The sequence below is a fragment of the Triticum dicoccoides genome, chromosome 4B, assembly GCF_002162155.2.
Source record: "Triticum dicoccoides isolate Atlit2015 ecotype Zavitan chromosome 4B, WEW_v2.0, whole genome shotgun sequence".
NCBI classification, from domain to species: Eukaryota; Viridiplantae; Streptophyta; class Magnoliopsida; order Poales; family Poaceae; genus Triticum; species Triticum dicoccoides.
This window is the reverse complement of record NC_041387.1, coordinates 96666446-96687876: the sequence shown is the minus strand read 5'-3', so window position 1 is coordinate 96687876 and position 21431 is coordinate 96666446. Positions and strand designations below refer to the sequence as shown.

Sequence of the window (21431 nt, the reverse complement as noted above, 5' to 3'; positions counted from 1 at the left end):
GATTTCGAAGTCGATTAGCTCCGTGCGGAAGTTGTCGTAGGTGCCGAAGGTCACCGGAAGGCGGATCTGCCCCAGGGAGCCGGTGGAACCGCCTCCGACGCCCAAGAAGGGCCTGCTGGGCTGAAGCCGCTCCGGCGGTACGTGGAGGAGGCTGAAGGCTTCAGCTGAGAGCATGCTGAGGCTAGCACCGCCGTCGATGAGGGTCCTGGTGATGGCCACCTGGCAGATGGTGGGGGTGTACAGCATTGGGAGCGCGCCCGAGCAGGCTGAGTTGGAGGGGTGATCATCCGAGTTGAAGGCCAGATCGGCTTTAGGCGCCGCCCAACCCGGAGGAGCCCCATGCTACGCGGAAGCGGCGCCGATCTAGTGGGCCAATGGCTTGATGTGGCGGCCTGAAGGTGGCGCCTGCGAGCCACCTAGGAGAACTGCGACGACCGGGGGCGCCGGTGCAGCGTACTGGGCAAGGAAGAGGCCGCGCAGCTCCCCCCAGGAGGCCACGAAAGCCGTTGGTAGATGGAGCAACCACATGCGCGGGACGCCGGTGAGGGCCATGGGAAACCAGTTAGCCATGACCCTGTCGTCGCCCCCGGCCTTGAGGACGGCCTCTTCGTACGCCAGCAGGAAAGCCAGCGGATCGGTCGTGTCGTTGTAGCACGGTGGCGTCTCCGGCTTGAACTTGTTCGGCCATTGCACCTGCCGCAGGCGGGGGCCAAGGCTTGGAGCTCCCTGGCCCCCGCGCTGGCGCTGGCAACCAGAGCGGGCGACGCGTTGCCCATCATGAGCGTGAATCGCGGTGTTGGCGGAGAGCAGGTCAGTGGAAGGGAAAGCTCCGGCGCACCCCTACCTGGCACGCCAAATGTCGGATTTCAGATTTCGGCAGACCCTCAAGGTTCAAACTCTGGGGTGCACGCGGAGATCACACCTCCCTCCTACTCGCATCTCGTCACCTCGCAAGGATCTAAACTACATGAAGAACAACACAAGGGACACGAGGTTTATACTAGTTCGGGCCACCATTGTGGTGTAATACCCTACTCTAGTTTGTGGTGTGGTAGATTGCCTCAGGGACTGGTGAGCAACAATACAAAGGAAGAACTGCCTCGCGAGGGGAGGAGTTCTTGTGGAGGTGATGCCTCTTGGGAAGGATTGGATCCAGATCCCTTTCTTCTGTGGTGGCTAGCCCTATTTATAAAGCGAGGCCTTGGTCCTCTTCCCAAATATTGAGCGGGAAGGGCGCCAACAATTGGCCATTTTAAAGGGGAACATCTAGTACACTTATCCTGGCTAAAGTCGGTCCTCGACTACCAAAGACTCTGACGGTGACGCCGGCTTGGGCTCCACAATGACCTCCATCCTGCCGTTCTACTGGTCTTGGTCTTGTTGCACCGAAATGGTTGCCTTTGCTTGATACTCTTGCCTGCGCTTGCCCCCTTTGCACCAAAGAGGAAACAAGGACTCTGCGCAGGCCGGCGCCCGCCTGGCGCCCGCCTGGCTTCGGTCGTCATGGGCACCTCGTGAGGTACCCTGCCTTGATCTCTCCGCCTCCTCGCGAGCCAGCCTGACGAGGCTGTGCCTGAGAAAGCTTCCTGTCATCCGCCCCGTGAGGCTTGGCCCCTCGCGAGGGTCTTGAGCATGTGTTGATGAAGATGGGCCGTACTGGGCCACTCCCTGAGCCACGCCGCAGGCCGCAGGCAGGCAAGTCTGGGTACCCCCGTTCCCATAACACCGACAGCGCAGATGGTACGCTCCTCCGGTGAGAACTTTGTCAATGATGAAGGGACCTTCCCACTTGGGTTTGAGCTTGTCCTTCTTCTCGGGGAGGCATAGAACTAGTTCGCCAATGTTATAAGTTTTGGCCCGTACTTCTCTGCTTTGATACCTTCGAGCCTGTTGCTGATAGAATGCGGAACGGGCTTTTGCTACATCACGCTCCTCCTCCAAAACATCTAAGTTGTCCTGCCAATCTAGCTCGTCTTCCTTCTCTTCATACATGCGCATGCGAGGTGAGTCATGGATTATGTCGCAGGGTAGCACTGCTTCTGCACCATACACCATAAAAAATGGTGTGTATCCGGTGGTACGATTCGGCGTGGTCCGCAGCCCCCAGAGTACGAAGTCGAGCTCCTCGACCCAATGCGTGTCTGATTCTTTCAAGGATCACACTAGTATGGGTTTGATGCCGCTCATGATGAAACCATTTGCATGTTCGACTTGACCGTTTGTTTGGGGGTGATAGATAGAGGCGTAATCGAGCTTGATGCCCATGTTGCCGCACCAAGTTTTCACCTCATCGGCTGTGAAATTTGAGCCATTGTCAGTGATGATGCTGTGGGGGACACCATAACGGTGTACGACTCCTGATATGAAGTCTATCACTGGTCCGGATTCGGCCGTTTTAACTGGTTTGGCTTCTATCCATTTGGTGAACTAGTCCACCATGACCAATAAGTATTTTTTCTTATGGCTTCCCCCTTTAAGAGGTCCGACCATATCCAGCCCCCAGACCGCGAAGGGCCAAGTTATGGTGATTGTTTGGAGAGCGGTAAGGGGCATATGGCTCTGATTGGCGAAGAGTTGGCAACCAACGCAATGTTGGACAAGGTCATGTGCATCTGCTCAGGTTGTCGGCCAGTAAAAACCTGTACGGAAGATCTTGCTTACAAGTGCTCGAGCTGCAGCGTGGTGCCCGCCGAGTCCGGAATGGATTTCGGATAAGATCTGCTGCCCTTCCTCTCCGGAGATGCATCTTTGGAGCACTCCGGTAGTACTTTTCTTGTAGAGCTCTCCTTCATGGACTTTGTAGGCCTTAGAGCGTCGCACAATACAACGTGCCTCATTTTGGTCCTCAAGGAGCTCCTGCCTATTTAGGTAGGCTAAGAAGGGCTCGGTCCACGGGGCAATGATAGCCATGATTTCATGGGCCGAAGTTGTTATTTTGGTGGCAGAGCCTCTGATTACGTCAGATGGTTCGAAATCTGGGATTGTATGCGGAGCTGGACTAATGTTGCCGGAATCCCCTTCCCACACCACGGATGGCTTGAACAGCCTTTCCAAGAATATATTAGGTGGGACGGGCTCGCATTTAGCGCCGATGCGGGCGAGGACATCCGCTGCTTGATTATTTTCTCTAACCACATGGTGGAATTCGAGCCCCTTGAACTGAGCTCACATCTTGAGGACGGCGTTACATAAGCCGCCATTTTCGGATCTTTGGCATCGAAGTCTCCATTTATCTGAGATACCGCGAGGTTCGAGTCCCCACGCACTTTGAGGCGTTGGATGCCCATGGAGACTGCCATCCAAAGACCATGCAACACAGCCTCGTATTCGGCTGCATTGTTGGAGTCTATGTATAGTATTTGGAGTACGTATTGAACCATGTCTCCGGTGGGGGATGTCAAGACAACACCTGCTCCCAATCCGGCCATCATTTTAGAGCCGTCGAAGTGCATGTTCTAATTGGAGTATGGGTCGTACTCTTTAGGGAGTTCGGCTTCTGTCCATTCGACGACAAAGTCAGCTAGAACTTGCGACTTAATGGCCCACCGTGGTTTGTATGTTATGTCGAATGGAAGGAGCTCGATAGCCCATTTAGCAATTCGGCCCATTGCGTCGCGGTTGTTTATTATATCGTTGAGTGGTACTTCAGAGGCCATCGTGATCGAACACTCTTGAAAGTAGTGTCGTAGCTTCTGGGATGCCATGAAGACCGCGTACGCTATCTTTTAATAGTGTGGGTACCGAGATTTGCATGGAGTGAGGATAGTGGACACGTAATATACCGGCCTTTGGAGCGGGAACTTGTGTCCGTCTGCTTCTCGCTCGACGACGAGCACTGCGCTTACAACTTGGTGTGTTGCAGCTATGTATAATAGCATCGGTTCGCCAGTATTTGGTGCGGTCAGGACTGGATTGGTGGCCAAGAGGGCCTTTATTTCTTCCAGTCCTGCCGTGGCCGCATCCGTCCACTCGAAGTGTTCGGTGCATCAAAGAAGGCAATAAAGAGGTAGTGCCTTTTCTCCTAATCGAGAGATAAAGCGGCTTAAGGCAGCCACACATCCAGTTAGTTTCTGGATCTGCTTGAGGTCCGTTGGGATAGCCAACTGTGACAGAGCTCGGATTTTTGCTGGATTTGCTTCGATTCCTCTATTGGAGATGATGAAGCCAAGCAATTTCCCGGAGGGTACACCGAAGACACATTTCTCTGGGTTGAGCTTGATGTCGTATGTTCGGAGGTTGTCGAACGTGAGCCTCAAGTCATCTATTAAAGTTTCAACGTGTCTTGTTTTAATGACCACGTCATCTATGTAAGCCTCTATTGTTTTGCCGATTTGTTTTTCCAGGCATGTCTGAATCATGCGTTGATAGGTTGTGTCGGCGTTTTTGAGCCCGAAAGGCATGGTATTGAAACAGAAGGGGCCATATGGCGTAATGAAGGCTGTTGCAGCTTGGTTAGACTCTGCCATTTTGATCTGATGGTATCCGAAGTATGCGTCGAGGAAACACAATGAGTCGTGTCCTGCAATGGCATCGATGATTTGATCAATGCGGGGGAGGGGGAAGGGATCCTTGGGGCAAGCCTTATTGTGGTCCTTGAAATCAACACAAGGCGCCAGGATTTGTCCTTCTTTGGTACCATTACCAGGTTTGCTAGCCAATCTGGATGTTTTATGTCTCTGATGAATCCGGCTTCGAGTAGCTTGGCTAGCTCTTCTCCCATGGCTTGCCGCTTGGGCTCTGAGAAGCGCCTAAGAGTCTGCTTGACTGGCTTGTATCCTTTCAAACTATTGAGGCTGTGTTCGGCCAGCCTACGTGGGATGCCCGACATGTCTGAAGGATGCCAGGCGAAAATATCCCAATTCTCCCGTAGGAAATCTCGCAGTGCGGTGTCTATTGTGGGGTTCAACTGTGTCCCAATGGAAGCTGTCTTTGTAGGGTTTGTTGGGTGGACCTGGAATTTGACTATCTCGTCCGCGGGCTTGAAAGAGGTGGACTTGGGTCGCTTGTCGAGTATCACGTCGTCTCTGTCCACTGTGGCTCGCAGTGTTGTCAGTTCTTCAGCCGCGAGGGCTTCTGATAATGCCTCCAGGGCTAGTGCGGCAGTCTTATTTTCGGCGCGGAGTGCAACGTCCGGATCACTAGCTAGAGTGATTATTCCATTGGGCCAGGGCATTTTGAGCTTCATGTACCCGTAATGGGGTATAGCTTGGAAGCTCGTGAATGCGTCCCGTCCTAAGAGGGCGTGGTATCCGCTGCTAAACGGGGCCACTTGGAATGTAATTTCTTCGGACCTGTAATTCTCCGGCGTGCCAAATACCACATCCAGTGTGATTTTTCCTGCACATCGCGCCTCCCGACTAGGGATGATTCCCCTGAAGGTTGTGCTACTTCACTCAATGCGGTTCTTGTCAATTTCCATCTTGTTGAGGGTTTCCTCATAGATGAGGTTTAGTCCGCTCCCGCCGTCCATGAGCACTTTAGTGAGCCGGAAGCCGTCCACGATTGGACTAAGGACCAAAGCGGCTGGTGCCCGGACTGTTCGGAATTGAGGTTCGTCACTGGCATTATAAGTTATAGCCGTGTCGTTCCATGGATTTATTGTTGCCATGTGGCAAACTTCGGCGAGACTGTGTTGAGCTCGCTTGCGCCTATTATTTGAGGAGAAAGTCTCAAAGATTGTCAATACCGTATTGTTATTTCCGGCGGGATGTTGTTCTATTGTATGGTTTATGAGGAGATCATCGCCGCTCTTCGCTACCTGCCGGAGTATCCAACATGCTCTAAGGCTATGAGTTGGCGTGGCGTCCGGTGTGTTGTGAAGTTTGCAAGGACCATTGAGCCATTCCTCCAATATGGTTCCACGCCTTGTATCGGGCTTTGGTTTTTTGGTAAATGAATCAGGTGACTTACGAGAGTTTGCCCTTTTAGTTCGGACAAAGGGTTTAGTGAGAGCCAGATTGTCCCAGAAGTTTGTTTGGGTTTTCCAAGTGCTTTCCATTGTGCAGTACTTCTGCACTATGGCCGCTAAGTCAGCGAAGTGTACTATGTCACGACGACTTATAGAGTTGAGGATCCCTTTGTCCGTGCAATTTTTGCAAAAGAGGGAGATTGCATCTTCCTCGCGACAGTCCTTGACCTTGTTTATCACAAGGAGGAATCTGGCCCAGTAATGATGTACTCTCTCTTGGGGCTCTTGTCTGATTTGCAAAAGATTGAATAAATCTGGGTGGGTGGATGGATTTGAATTCGAATCCTGACCCAGTCCAAGACCCAGGGGCCAAGAAGCTTTCGAGTTTAATAGCTCGTGCTCCGGGATGTTGCCCAATTTCTTTGGCCCGCCGCCCGACTCTGAATTCGGGGTTTGGGCCATGTCCTTCCGCGAGCGGGTGTCCGGCTCAGAGAGCTTTGAAGTTTGGACATAGTTCGTCCTCAAGATAGAGGGAGAATTCGTATGATGCTCTTCCACTACCGCTATCTCATGGGTGACCGGCGGAGAGTAAATCTCCCTTTGGTCGGGTTTGAGCCCGATCCGGTCATAGTCCATAGTGACGCCCAGGGTGGCGATGCGATCCAAAAGCTCATTAAGGGAGGAGAGCTCCATCGGGTCCATCTGTTCGGCAAATTCCAAATTGACGTGGAGGCTGTTTTTGATGACCTGAGAAGTCATCGTCGGCGCGACAGCTGATCGGGCGGTCATGACGAAGCCGCCCAGCCGGAGAGTTTGGCCTAGGGCCAGGGCTCCCCCGATGGTGATGTTGCCCTTGACAACAAGACGAGCCATCAAGCCTTATCGCGACGACACAGAGGAACTCTCAATGAAAGCACCAATGTCAGTGTCAAAACCGGCGGATCTCGGGTAGGGGGTCCCGAACTGTGCGTCTAAGGCTAATGGTAACAGGAGACTGGGGACACGATGTTTTACCCAGGTTCGGGCCCTCTTGATGGAGGTAATACCCTACTTCCTGCTTGATTGATCTTGATGATATGAGTATTACAAGAGTCGATCTACCACGAGATCGTAGAGGCTAAACCCTAGAAGCTAGCCTATGGTATGATTGTTGTTGTTCTATGGACTAAACCCTCCAGTTTATATAGACACCGGAGGGGGCTAGGGTTACACAGAGTCGGTTACAGAGAAGGAGATCTACATCAGAATCGCAAGCTTGCCTTCCATGCAAAGGAGAGTCCCATCCGAACACGGGACGAAGTCTTCAATCTTGCATCTTCATAGTCCAACAGTCCGACCAAAGTACATAGTCCGGCTGCCCGTATACCCCCTTATCCAGGAATCCCTCAGTCCTTTACCGCGGACGCGGCTATTCGAATAGATGATGTTAACCCTGCAAGGGTGTACTTCTTCACACACGCTCTCGCCGCTTACCGCCTAGTACACGTCATGTATCTCGGCAACCTTCACGCAGAAGCCTGGCAAGGGTGTCGGCCACGACCTGACTAACCACACAAGTCTCTAGTCCAGGTTTATCGCCTATTCAGGTTCCATCCGTAGTGAGTCCGGCCGAGGTTTCCACATACGACCCCAAACAATGTGTACAGGGTTCCGCGACACCAAACGGGCGCCCGGCATACCCGGCCACATGCCTACCGCATCACAGCCCACCCCTCGGGTCAGCACTGTGCATGGCCTCCAGCATACTACAAACACCAGAAACTACTTGCAACTCCTGGATAGAGGACAAGGGCGGCTAATAAGTCGAGAGGGTCAATTAAGGATCCCAATGAGTGGTACAAACACCATAAACTACTTGCAACTCCTGGATAGAGGACAAGGGCGACTAATAAGTCGAGAGGGTCAATTAAGGATCCCAATGAGTGGTAGTAGTTGTTCATGGATCACAAACACAGAACTCAGTTCCCGAGGACGGCTTCAATGAGACAACCCACCATGCACTCCTACATGGCCTCTCACCGCTACCTTTACCAAATCGTGTTCACACACTTAGCTCACACACAGTAGGACATGTTCATCACCATTCCAATTCATCCCCGATGAATCAGACCTGACACAACTCTAAGCATAGCAGGCATGACAAACAAGCATGAATGAGTAGGCACATCAGGGTTCAAACAACTCCTGCTCATGCAAGTGGGTTTCATCTATTTACTGTGGCAATGATAGGTCATGCAGAGGAAAGGGGTTCAACAATCACAGCATGTAACAGTTGAATCAATGTTGTCCTAATGCAGTAAAAGAGAGCAGGAGCGAGAGAGTGGGATTGTATCGGAATGAACAAGGGGGTTTTGCTTGTCTGGCACTTCTGAAGATAGTATAGTTCTTCATCGGTGTCATCGAACTCATCGTCGGAACACGTCTATCGGCAGGGAACAACCACCGGCAACAGAGAAGGAACACAATCAATGCAATGCACAATATGATGCATGATCATGACATGGCAATATGAGTGCGTTGGCCTAATGAAACTACAACCAGATGGGTTTGGGTCATTTTGAACCAAAGGTTCAATCCCAAACTCAATTTATGAATTTAAATAGTGACTTATCATGTTTTGCACTAAACAGCATGGTTAAGTTGATTAAACATGCATGAAACCAGTACATATGGATAGATTGGATTTTTTTGATCATTTTTCATATATAACTTATTTCATTTGGAGTTATGGTTGAATTTCTATGAAATTTTGAAGTTTAAAGCATTTTCTGGAATTTCTGATTCAAAAGAAATAAACTAATTCCAGAAAAGGAATTACTGTGTCAACACTGCGCCAGCATGATGTCAGCGAGTCAACCGCGCTGACCCAGGTCAAACCTGGGCAGTGGGGTCCACTGGTTAGTGACTCAAGGCTGGTTAGTGTCACTGACATGTGGGCCCAGTCAATGGCCACGTCAGCACGGTCAAAACTGACGCATGGGGCCACTGTGGTTAGCTAGTCCTAAGCAAGAACTAAACCAAGTTTAATTAGACGGCAAGGCCCGGTTGTCAGAGTCACTAGGTGTTAATTAACTTTGTCACTAGCCCTAACTAATCTACGTCGTCACCGGATTAACTCCGGCGATAACCAGAGCGCGGCGGCTGTGCCCGTCCAGCTAACTCCAACGTCGGCTGGACGCGAGGCTGGGCGTGTTCGAAAGCCTGCGATGCGGCGCATCTAATGGTGGCCGTGGTGTGTGCTGGTACGGCGTGCAATGGCGGCGGCTACGAGCTGGGCGGCGACCGGAGCTTGGGTGAGCTCAGGTTCGGCGTTAGGGAGCACGGCAGGGGGCGCGGAGGGGTGCTACGGCCTCCTGGGGGTGCACTGAGCATGGTGACGTGCTCAGTTCTGACTATAGGTGACGGTGGCCACAGCGGTGACATGGCCGGCGGAGCCAAGCTCCCGGCCGTGATGGACAACAGGGTTAGGTGGCAGCTCGACTGACGTGGGTAGGGGGAGAAGGAAGAGGAGCTCATGGGGAGTGCAGGGGTGGCCTTGGCGTGCTCGGGGAAGCACCGGAGCGAGCGGAGCGGCGAGGGGGATCTCCGGCGGCCGACGACGAAGATGTTGAAGATGGTGATGTTGCAGGGCCTCCGACGGCCGGGGACAAAGATGTTGAAGATGGTGATGTTGCAGGGCCTCCGGCGAAGCATGGTTGGACGGAGAGGACGAGGGAGGCGTGCGATGCTCGTGGACACGTCGGGGAGGCGAGGGGAGCATGGAGGCTGCGTCTACGGCGAGCGGCGGCGACGAGCTTCGCTCGGGCAGAGGGAGAGAGAGTAGGGAAGGGGGCGAGCTCGAGAGAGAGTGAGAGGCGACCAGGGGGATGCGTGGCGTCGTGAGGGAGATCCAGGGCAACGAGGGCCAGCCAGGCAGGGTGGAGGTGGCCGGCGTGTGGTTGCGCCCACTGGGCACGTGCCCCTGCCTACTGGCGTGAGGAGGAAGGTGACGGAGGGGGATGCAATGGTGGGCTGGGACAGTTGGCTGGGCCGCCAGGTGGGCTGGCCAGGTGGGCTGCAAAGGTGAGGCCAGGTAAGTCTCTCTCTCTCTCTCTCTCTCTCTCTCTCTCTTATTTCCTGTTTTCTATTTTTCTGCAACTCTGTGGCTTTATTAAAAATACTAAATCAATCCCAAAAATCATGAAACTGCTCATGACCACTGTTGGGAATATATCCTACAGTAAACATTTAAGTTAAAGATTATTTGGGCATTTAAAATATTTTATAGCATTTAAATGCCCAAATGCAAATACTATATGATTTAGTTCAGTGACCTGATGATGACCTAAAAAATTGTGCACCATTTTTGTTAGAGGTTCTAGACCAAGGCAGAGATGATGAACATTTTAGAAGGGCATTTTGGGTTCAGTGAAAATGATTTTATTTGGATCCTAGTTGAATTTCATTTGCTACTAGGGTTTATCAGCCCCCATTTCAAAGTTTCATAAAATTTAGACATGATGCATGGAGGCCAATGCAAAGACAAGCAAGGTCTGAACTGGGGCTATGACAGTTAATCATAAGTGGGAGGCTTGTTCAAGTAAGAACAACACTCAAGCACCAGTCCACCCACATACCATATGATGTCTACTACACAACTTTATTCTTGTAGACTCATGTTGGGCCTCCAAGCACACAGTTTTGTAGGACAGTAGCAATTTTCCCTCAAGTGGATGATCTAAGATTTATCAATCCGTGGGAGGCGTAGGATGAAGGTGGTCTCTCTCAAACAACCCTACAACCAAATAACAAAGAGTCTCTTGTGTCCCCAACACACCAAATACAATGGTAAATCGTGTAGGTGCACTAGTTTGGCGAAGAGATGGTGATACAAGTGTAGTAATGATAGTAGATATTGATTTTTGTAATAGGAACAATAAAAAGTAGCAAGGTAGCAATTGATAAAACGGAGCACAAACGGTATTGCAATGCTTGAAAACAAGGCCTAGGGTTCGTACTTTCGCTAGTTCAATCTCTCAACAATGATAATCTAAAGTGATCATATAAGCATCCCTCAACATGCAAGGAAGAATCACTCCAAAGTTTTTATCTAGTGGAGAACATAAGAAGAAATTGTTTGTAGCTATTCTTTTCGATCGATCTATCCAAGAGTTCATACTAAAATAACACCAAGTAATTCTTTCTGATCGATCTATCAAGAGTTCGTACTAAAATAACACCAAAGCAAGTTCAGATTCATAATACTCAATCCAACACAAAGAACCTCAAAGATTGCCCCAATATTTCTACCGGAGAAACAAAATATGAGAACATGCATCAACCCCTATGCATAGGTCACCCCAATGTCACCTCGGGAATCCGCAAGTTGAGTGCCAAAACATACCTCAAGTGAATCAATATAATACCCCATTGTCACCACGCGTATCCATATGCAAGACATATATCAAGTGCTATCAAATCCACAAAAGTATTCAATCCAATAACAACGAAATCTCAAAGGGAAAACTCAATTCATCACAACAAGATAGAGAGGGGAAAACATCTTATGATCCAACTATATTAACAAAGCCCCCGATATATCAAGATCGTGCTATCAAGAACACGAGAGAGAGAGAGAGAGAGAGAGAGAGATTAAACACATAGCTACCGGTACAAACCCCCCGAGGGTGGGCTACTCCCTCATCATCATGGAGACCATAGGGATGATGAAGATGGCCTCCGGAAATGATCTCCCCCTTTGGCAGGGTGCCAGGACGGGCCCCCGATTGGGTTTTTAAGGCTACAGAGGCTTGTGGCGGCGGAACTTCTGATCTAAGGTTATTTCTGATGGTTTCTCGATTTATAGGATTTTTTGGCATCGGTTTCACACGAAGATGGGCCTTGAGGTGAGAACAACCCACCTGGGCGCGCCTGGGCCTCCTGGCGTGCCCAGGTGTCTTGTGCCCTCCTCCTTCACCTTCTTGTCCTCCCACGATGCTTCTAGTGCCTCTTTTGTTCCAAAACAATTGTCAAAAAGTTTTTTTGCATTTGGAGAACTCTTATTTCTGCACACAAAAAACAACGTCATGGTAGTTCTGCTGTAAACAGCGTTAGTCCGGGTTAGTTCCATCGAAATCATACCAAAACCATATAAAATTGTTGTATACATGGAATGAATACTTCATAAATTATAGATATGTTGGAGACGTATCAGCATCCCACTACAAAAAAATACACTTTCGTGATGATACATCTTTGTCACAGTAGGTCATGTTTTCTGTCATGCATGTACATCCATGATGATTTTATGACAGTCATACTTGTGCTGTCGTAGAAGTGTTCCATGACAATACCGAAATTATCATCACGGAAGTGTCCACTTCCGTGATGATAAATGATGCGTCATGGAAGTGCTTTAGTCAAGGGTAACCGACACGTGGCATCCACCATGGGTCGTCGTTAAGCTATCGGGTCCGGTTTTGGATCTGATAACTTGTTAACATCCCGGACCAATGGCGATTTTTCATGTGTAAAATCCTCATTCGCCGATGATCCACGTGTCAGCTCAATGTTAGGACAGATGCCAACCGTCCATTGGACACGAGTCGCCAATGAAACATTGACACGTGGGATGGCCCAATAGAGGCCCATATAGGTTTAAAACCGGTTGCTACCTCTTGAGCTTGCGTTGGGTTTTCCCTTGAAGAGGAAAGGGTGATGTAGCAAAGTAGCGTAAGTATTTCCCTCAGTTTGAGAACCAAGGTATCAATCCAGTAGGAGACAAGACACAAGTCACCAAATACCTGCAGAAATAATCAACAACTTGCACCCAACACGATAAAGGGGTTGTCAACCCCTTCACGGTCACTTGCAAAAGTGAGATCTGATAGAGATAGATAGACGGCAAAGTAAATATTTTTGGTATTTTTGGTTTATAGATCGGAAAGTAAAAGATTGCAAAATAGTAGATCGGAAACAAGTAAGATGTAAAAGAGAACTTATATAATGGAAAAGAGACCCGGGGGCCATAGGTTTCACCAGTGGCTTCTCTCAAGATAGCAAATATTACGGTGGGTGAACAAATTACTGCCGAGCAATTGATAGAAAAGTGCAAAGTTATGACGATATCTAAGGCAATGATCATGAACATAGGCATCACGTCTGTGTCAAGTAGACCGAAACGATTCTGCATCCACTACTATTACTCCACACATCAACCGCTATCCAACATGCATCTAGAGTATTAATAAAGAACGGAGTAATGCAATAAGTAAGATGACATGATGTAGAGGAATTAACTCAAGCAATATGATGAAAACCCCATCTTTTTATCCTCGATGGCAACAATACAATATGTGCCTTGCTGCCCCTATTATCACTGGGAAAGGACACCGCAAGATTGAACCAAAAGCTAAGCACTTCTCCCATTGCAAGAAAGATAAATCTAGTAGGCCAAACTAAACCGATAATTCGAAGAGACTTGCAAAAATATCAAATCATGCATATAAGAATTCAGAGATGAACCAACTAATATTCATAGATAATCTGATCATAAATCCACAATTCATCGGATCTTGGCAAACACACCGCAAAAGAATATTACATCGAATAGATCTCCAAAAACATCGATGAGAACATGGTATTGAGAATCAAAGAGAGAGAAGAAGCCATCTAGCTACTAGCTATGGATCGATCGGTCTATGGTAAACTACTAACGCATCATCAAAGAGGCAATGGTTTTGATGAAGAAGCCCTCTGTGATTGAGTCCCCCTCCGGCAGGACGCCGAAAAAAGCCCCTAGATGGGATCTCACAGGTAGAGAAGGTTGCGGTGGTGGAAAAGTGGTTTTGTGGCTCTCCTCGGAGTTTTTAGGGTATTTAAAACAAAAAGAGGCTAGCCAACTCACCTCCAGGAGGCTCCCCTGATTCGGTCTTCGTCGGCCGTCCGATCTGGCCATCTAAAGTGTCTGAACCGTCGGATCTTCACCTGCAGTCAAACCTAATTTTATCTCACGGTTGTTTTCGTAGTCCAATGACAAGTGGACTCACATCGGACGCTCGTTGGCTGGGTTGGCTGTTTCAGCGTGCAGGAGGATTTTCCCAATCAGCTCGGGCGCTCCGCACCCAATCACTAGTGTCTCGCGGCTCTCGCCCCACCCCAGCCACCAAACGAGGAACCCTAGCCTCCTTTCTCCTTCCCCTCGCCCCCCACGAGCCGCTGCACCCCTCCCTCTCCCTTCCGTGCGTGCGCTCGGCCAAGGACGCCGCCGTCGCCCTCGGCTCCTCCTCCCCCACCTCGCCTTTTTCTCCTCCTTGCCTTCCCATCGCTCGCGCGCATGTCGCCGCTGTCGAAGAACAGGACAGTGCGGGTCGCTTCCTCCTTTTCCTCCCACCGGATCTAAGGCATGCGGCCGTGGAGGCGAGCCTCTCCGGTGGCGGCGGCAAAGGGTGACCACATGGATCGGTCCCTGCAGGATAGAGAAGATGGGAGAGAGGGAGAGAAGGAAGGAGAGGAGGGAGGCCCGATGGCGGACGGGAGAGGGTCACCGACCGGCGCCGGCGAGGTCAGGTTCGACCTGGTGGTTGGTGGCGGCTCGATCCACTCCTGGATCCTTCTTCTTCCACTTCCCCACTGCCTAACACCAAGGAAGAGGGCTGGCCGAGGAAGAGGGCGAGGACGCGGGGATTGAAGAGGGTGTTCATGCATTCATCGCCTGGCCAAGGACGAGGATGACGACGTGGGGTGGAGCATGTCATCCCTCTGGTTATCACATTCCTTTCTGCTACTGGGTGAGTTTCTTCTCCCTTATCATCAATGAGAGGTAGTTACAGTAGTTGATGTTTCACCTTGCTCCCAGGCTGAGATGAGGGTTTTCTCCACCGATTGTGGTGGCCTGAGTCAGATATCGACAACCAGATGCTTGTGGCTACCACACAAAACGTGCTCTCTTGCTGACCTCGAGGTCCAGACGCAATGGATTGTCTCCAAGGTATCTAGCCTGATGTTCCTCTTGTTTCAGATCATATGTGTTGGTCTGATGTGTGTGCAAGAGAACAAAATTCGAATTGGGGAAGGGAGCTTCCAGACCAATCTAATTGTCATTCCATATGCAGATTCTTGTTTTTGCCCTTCTCATATTTTAGGCTGGGTGTATAAGCACTAAGATGGGTGTATTAGCAATGATACAGAGTTAATAATGCTTGCATTTTGTTTTTAAAGTGTGGATCATTGGAGCTATCATGAAGATAAGCAAGCTGCTGGCTTCAGCAACGTCACATTTTTGTACTGATTAGTGAACTGGCAAGATAGAAAAGTAATTCTTCTACATCCAGATGAATGGGATGGATAGTAGTTCTGCTATGCAGAATGGTAGTGTTTCCTACACGATCTTTTGTTTGTCATGTATGCCATCACTGAGTACTGTAGAGGCTGTAGTAATCTTACACTTTATATGGATGGTTTGCAAGTTAAAGGTCTGCAAAATAATGTGCTAAACTCTTATTTGTGGGCCATGTTAGTTTCCTTGGTTTAAGTTAAGAAGCGACAATACTCTGTCCAACTTGATCTTCGACTTGCTGCTACTGTTTCTAAGCCTTTTCCTTAGCACTGATTTATGTGCTTCAGAGAATGAGCTCACCTTATTCAGTGGATGTGCCAAGTAAAAAATTAGTATCTGAGCAATTAGTACTGGCAGGCCTTCCTTTTGCCTGCTATAACCACATGGTGCCATTATGTGCTTCTGTGTATGGTTAGCTACCAAATTTCAGTTAACCATGCTTTTGAGTATAATCTGGGGACTACTTTCTGAAAATTGGTAGAATGTGTGATTAACTGATGTGCGTCATTTCTTTTGGTCACCAAGTAGGTGTTTCTCCGACCAGCAACAACAAAACTCCACACTTTCTCAATTGCGCTGTGATTGGTTCATGTCCACCAAGGTCGTTGCGTTGGTCGCGGTACTCGGCTTCCTTTGGGTTTGCTTGCTGTCGAGGAAGAAGAAAGGTGTGAACTATGTGAAAATGGACAAACCCACTGTCCCAGATGGTAATGAAAAAACTGACACCAACTAGCTCACTCTATAGATTTTGTCTAGGCTCAAGCTAACTACGTATCTGCACCACGATTGCTCGCTGGGGATATAGATGTATGCCTAACATCAGGTTATTACCACACCATAGTAGCTGCTCGTTGGGAATATAGATATATATTTCATTTTGCAGGTTTGAAACAAGCTGGTTCCTTTATATGAAATTGTTTATTCATGATTTGTTAATGTAGAAATCATTTCATTAATTAGTTTCGTATGGTCCGTGTGATTCATGCTGCAATGCTTTTCTTCAGTCGGTTAATCGTGTAGTAATTAGACGGTGTAGTACTATGGCGGTGGTATACTGATATCGTGTAGTAATTGATGCTCTGTTCATGGCTTTTTTCTTATTTTATCCTTCTTTGCTTTTTTCCTTTCCTGCAAGAAGATGTCGAGTCATGTAATATGTTCAAAGAAGAGAGAATCTGCATTTTATGAATCCTTTCTTCTTTCTTCATTGTTACTTCAAGTTAGTGAATTCATTTAAGTTGTATTGAGCAGCTTCATGTGCATGGTTTCTTCATCTACACATCTTATTCAGTCACGAGGCCTCTAAGATCTTTTGCCTTTTAGAAAAAGGGAGATGCCATTTAGACCTTACTCTTCCAACTTGATCTTTAACTTGCTAGCATTTTCCCAAGCATTTTTTATTTGCTTCAGAGAATGAACTCACCTTATTCAGTGGATGTGCCAAGTAAAAAAATTAGAAACTGAACAATTAGTTCCACTCTTAAATTTTGTACAACGGTCCAAATTATCCAATAAATCAGTTGTTAGCAGGGTCTAATTATAGAAGTTGAATCAGTTGTTCCCTCCTCTTCTCTTCGAACCCAGCCCTCTCTTGAGTGTGTCGTGCCCTCTACTACGGTAAAGCACCAGGTCCACGTGAGCTCCTCCTTCAACCCGCGTATGTAATTTCTTCCTTTTCCATGAATGCACACATCTAAAGCATTTTTTTGGGTTCCCTCATCTAAATTTCTTCTGAAGTGTGCAGATTGTTATTCATTATCAGGGAGGACAATATTCTTTTCAAGGACTCATTAGTCCCAGAATATTTAGCTGGCAAGATACATATTTTATGATTCATCCATCTCTCCAATTCTGACCTTACATATCAACCTGTCTTCATGTACCCTTCTATATATGGTGCTGCTACTTTTTTTTCCTTACATGGATATATGTATGAGATTTCTTTGTTTAGGTATATTTGTGCCTGAAAGAAGTTTACATCTATTTTCTTGTTAGATGAGCCTGAATGAGAATACTTATGAGATCGCATGAATGAGATGTTGACGCCCTGTATGCTCCATGTATCATTCTTCCCACATAATGGTTAGAATCCCAGTTGTTGAATCACAATAGACAATACCATATTTCACATTTTGTATAGTCCAACCAATAATACATATGGAGCCTGGTGATGGTTATTGATATATAGTGATAGTAGTTTCCTGCATTAATTAGTTAATGAGCCACCCTTTCGTTTTCAACTCAAAGTGTTGCAACAGTTAAATAGATGTGTTCGTGCCATTTAGCCCCAAAATTCAGTTCAGTTTGGCTGTACATCTATTGCCGACCCCTTTTCTTAGTACTGATTGACCTTTATGTGTTAATATTTTATTGACTTCATTTTTTCCTTTAGTCCTTCCTCTTGGTGTATAATCCTGATTGTGTGAGTTCCTTTCCTGGTAGGGTATTTATGATTCGGACCATTCCATAACAAAATGCATATATGGCCTCATGCATGTTTATTGCTTGCCTGTGTATCGTTGTGTTCTTATCGGTTGTTTTCTGTGCGTTTCGTAGGATGCGATCTCTTCTGCCGCTACGTCTCCGTTCGACTCGCCAAGGTTTGTTGTTCTCCTTTTTACATGTGTGTGTGCTTTACTTTCACTATCTGCTATATCATGCTATATGCCTTCATGATCGTTTAAATATTATTATGGTGTCTGCCATGCTGATCGTTTAAATATTTCGGATACGGCAGGGCATTGTGTGTTGTTCGTTCTCTTGCTACTTACAGTTCGTGTATGCGTGTGAGCAGGATCTATGCACTTGTTTCCGTTGTTATACTTGTTTTGGAGACTGAGGTAGCTCGGTGTGCTTTGCCATCGCTTTCGTGTCTGTGTGAGGTTGTAGACGTCTGTGTGAGGTTGTAGACGACGGTTCTGTTCTTGCTGGTGTAGAACTCGAGCTCCCAGGGGACGGTTCTGCTCCAGTGCCACAAAGAGATTTTTTCCGAGCTCGGCTGGGTGTGGTTTTATGAATGGCTATGAGTAGGCTGCTCTACAGGTCTTGTGTATTTTGCAAGGTTTATATGGACTTTTCGTTCATGACAATAACTATGAATGTATGATGGCCTATAGGAGATCTTTCTGTTCAAGAACATTGTGGTTTCTTTGATTCCTACTATGCTATTTACTCAGTCTGCAGGCCAGCATATTATTTAGATTCTTTCTAACTACCTTACTTCGAAGCTCGGTACTGGTCTCCTTCAAGCTACAACCCCAAGGTATGTCTTCCGAAACAATCAACTATAATATGCTTATAACTACTTAATTGCACTCATGTTTGTGTTTCCTTTTGTACCAAATCGCCGTGCCCTACCGGCTATGCTATATGCCCACATATTTACACATGTCTCCCTCTTCACTGGTTTTCTTTCATGCACCAGGCGAGCTCTGGTGGTCAAGCTGATGCTTCTTTGCCTCATGTTGAAGAAAAGGATGATAAGGATGTCCATGCTCGAGTGACCAGGAACAATTGGGGATCCCCAGATAACTTCCGAAGCGAGGAGTTAATTTTCGACATAGTCCCGTTTCACAATGGCTATCACGCACTGCTTGGACGAACTGCATTTGCAAAGTTCAATGCGGTGCCGCACTATGCATACCTCAAGCTCAAGATGCTAGGCCCTCGAGGAGTCATTACGGTCATAGGAAACATCGAACGCTCTCTCTGAACGGAGGAGCATACGGCGGCCCTCGCGGCGGAAGTACAAAGCAGCCTCTCAAGGCAATCCTCAAGTCCGGCTATTAAACGTCCGGACACCGTGAAGCGCGTCCGGAGTAACCTACAACAAGACCGTCTGTCACGTTCTGAGCACGCATAGCAATGTGGACCCAACCCCAGCCCTCGCGAAATTACGAAACCAGTACTACGCGTACATAATTACGCTTTGGAAATACCATGGGCATAGGGGGAGGGGCACGACCACGGCAGGCCCAGAAGGCGGCTCAACCGCACAAGGGGCTACCGATTGTGTCATTCTTTTTTCTCTTACTTTCAGGACTCCTTTCTCAAGAAGCCCTGTCTGGCAGTAGAATCGCCGAACACACGATGCAACAGCCAGGGAAGCAGAAAGCTACGTCGAGTGTTCAGGTGGTCTCTATAACGAGCAGTATACTTGTTTCACATATCACCCCGCAGCTCTCCCCTGGAGGGGGACATGTCAAATAGTCCCGTCCATTGCTTATCGCACTATTTGTATCGTTCTGCTTTTACCGTAGCCTTTTTAAATAAACAATACATAGCTTCTGCTTATTATTGCATTTCTTTTTTTTATCTATATATGTTCATTTATGACATGTTGCACCCGTACACTTTGGTACGGCCAAATACACCAGGGGCTTAAGTACCCCAAAAAATGGTGTGATAAGTCCGAACACTTTCACAAGTTTGGCACCCCGAACTTATAGCATTATATGCATCGGCTCCGAATCATGTCTTGGGTTAATAGTTGGGTTTGCCGGCTCCCATGTTTTGGTACCTTACGTTCCGTTATATTGGCTAAGGTAGCGCTGGGAGAACCATTGCGATTGTGCCCCGGTTGAGCTGGGTTAAGCACCTCAGTGGAGAAAGCTAAAACTGACCATCATGATAGGGCGAGAGCCGGTCGCTGTTCGAGAGGTTTTCGAGTCCTTAAAGACTTATGCCGATTAGAACGAGGAGTTGGCTTTGTTCGGCCCAGGCGTGGATAGCGCCCCGAACTCGGTCTTCCGAATACCAGGGGCTTCGCCGAAATTTAAAATTATAGAATTCTACGGCTAAGTGAGAGTGTTCAAGCATAATAGTCCGGTTGCCTCGTTCGTTGCGTTGAGCGCCTCCCTCGAAGGACCCAAGAATGGGAACAAGAGCGCTCAGGTTTATCCCAAACACCCCAGCACTCGTGGCATGGGGGTAGAAGCCGACGACTCGCCATCTCTCAAATTTAATAAACGGCCGCACAGAAGGTAATATTTTAAATTCATAAGCGTTGCTTAGGGCATATGAACAAGTTTTCAGCATACAGGATAACAAATGCGAGTTTATTTAAAAATTACATCTTTGGAGCATTCACCCGCTATAAGGCGGGCACCCTTCAGGACACCCTCATAATAGATCTCGGGCTTGCGATACTCCTTGCTCGGCGGTGGTCTGTCCGTCACAAGCGGCGTCCATCTTGCCCCAGTGCACTTTAGCACGGGCAAGGGCCCTACGGGCACCTTCGATGCAGACGGAGCGCTTGATGACTTCAAGCCAGGGATAGGCATCCACCAGCCGCCTCACCAGCCCGAAGTAGCTCTCAGGCAGGACCTCCCTAGGCCACAGCCGGCCTATAAGGCCCTTCATGGCCTGGTCGGCTACCTTATGGAGCTCGACCAACTGCTTCAGCTGGTCGCTCAAGGGCACCGGGTGTCCGGCCTCAGCATACTGGGACCAGAACACCTTCTCCATCGAGCTCCCTTCTTCGGCTTGGTAGAATGCGGCGGCGTCGGACACACTGTGGGGCAGATCTGCGAATGCTCCTGGAGAGCTTCGGATTTGGGTAAGTAACACGTAATTCACTTTCACATGCTTGCTTTGCATAAATAATGCCTTACCCGTCGCTATCTTTTTCATCGCCTCAATCTCCTGGAGGGCTTTTTGGGCTTTGGCCTTGGCAGATTTGGCACTTTCAAGTGCCGAGGCAAGCTCGGACTCTCGCGTCTTTGAGTCAAGCTCTAAACTCTCATGTTTTTTCACGAGAGCATTGAGCTCTTGCCGCACCTCCGCCACCCGCGCCTCTTGTTTCTCTCGCTCGGTGCGCTCCATGGCCGCATTATCTTCGGCCCTGGACAGCGCTTCCTTCAGGGTCGCCACCTCGGTTGTGGCCCCTGTCACATTCATGTTGGTCCTGTCACTATTTGCAACCAGGTATTTTTATATACACTTACATAAGGTACTACCTACCTTCCTTGTCCTCAAGCTGCTTCTTGGCAAGGCCGAGCTCGTTCTCGGACCGCTCAAGGCTCTGCTTCAATGCATCGACCTCCGCAGTCAGTGCGGCAGAGGTCAGCAGCGCGGCCTGCATTTCCATATTGACATTTTTATATTAGACTCCCACGTATATGTTTTTAGATCCTTAGTCCGGCATTTCTTTCCGAACACCAAACTAAGCATCAGGGGCTACTGTCTATGTGGTAACTTTTTTACATA

General features: G+C 48.4%; 1 long non-coding RNA gene across 9 annotated transcripts; it reads left to right on the top strand.

Moving 5' to 3' along the window:
- Window positions 1-14010: 14010 nt before the first annotated feature.
- Window positions 14011-18838, top strand: LOC119295249. Of its 9 annotated transcripts, none has more exons than XR_005143831.1 (6): window positions 14013-14676; window positions 14745-14876; window positions 15753-17120; window positions 17220-17306; window positions 17781-18486; window positions 18649-18838. It is a non-coding gene; the product is annotated as an uncharacterized LOC119295249 (long non-coding RNA). The 9 variants fall into 9 exon arrangements; XR_005143830.1 differs by having other exon boundaries at window positions 15753-17306; window positions 17781-17824; window positions 17962-18486; XR_005143834.1 differs by having other exon boundaries at window positions 14014-14676; window positions 15753-17306; window positions 17781-17824; window positions 18401-18486.
- Window positions 18839-21431: the final 2593 nt, after the last annotated feature.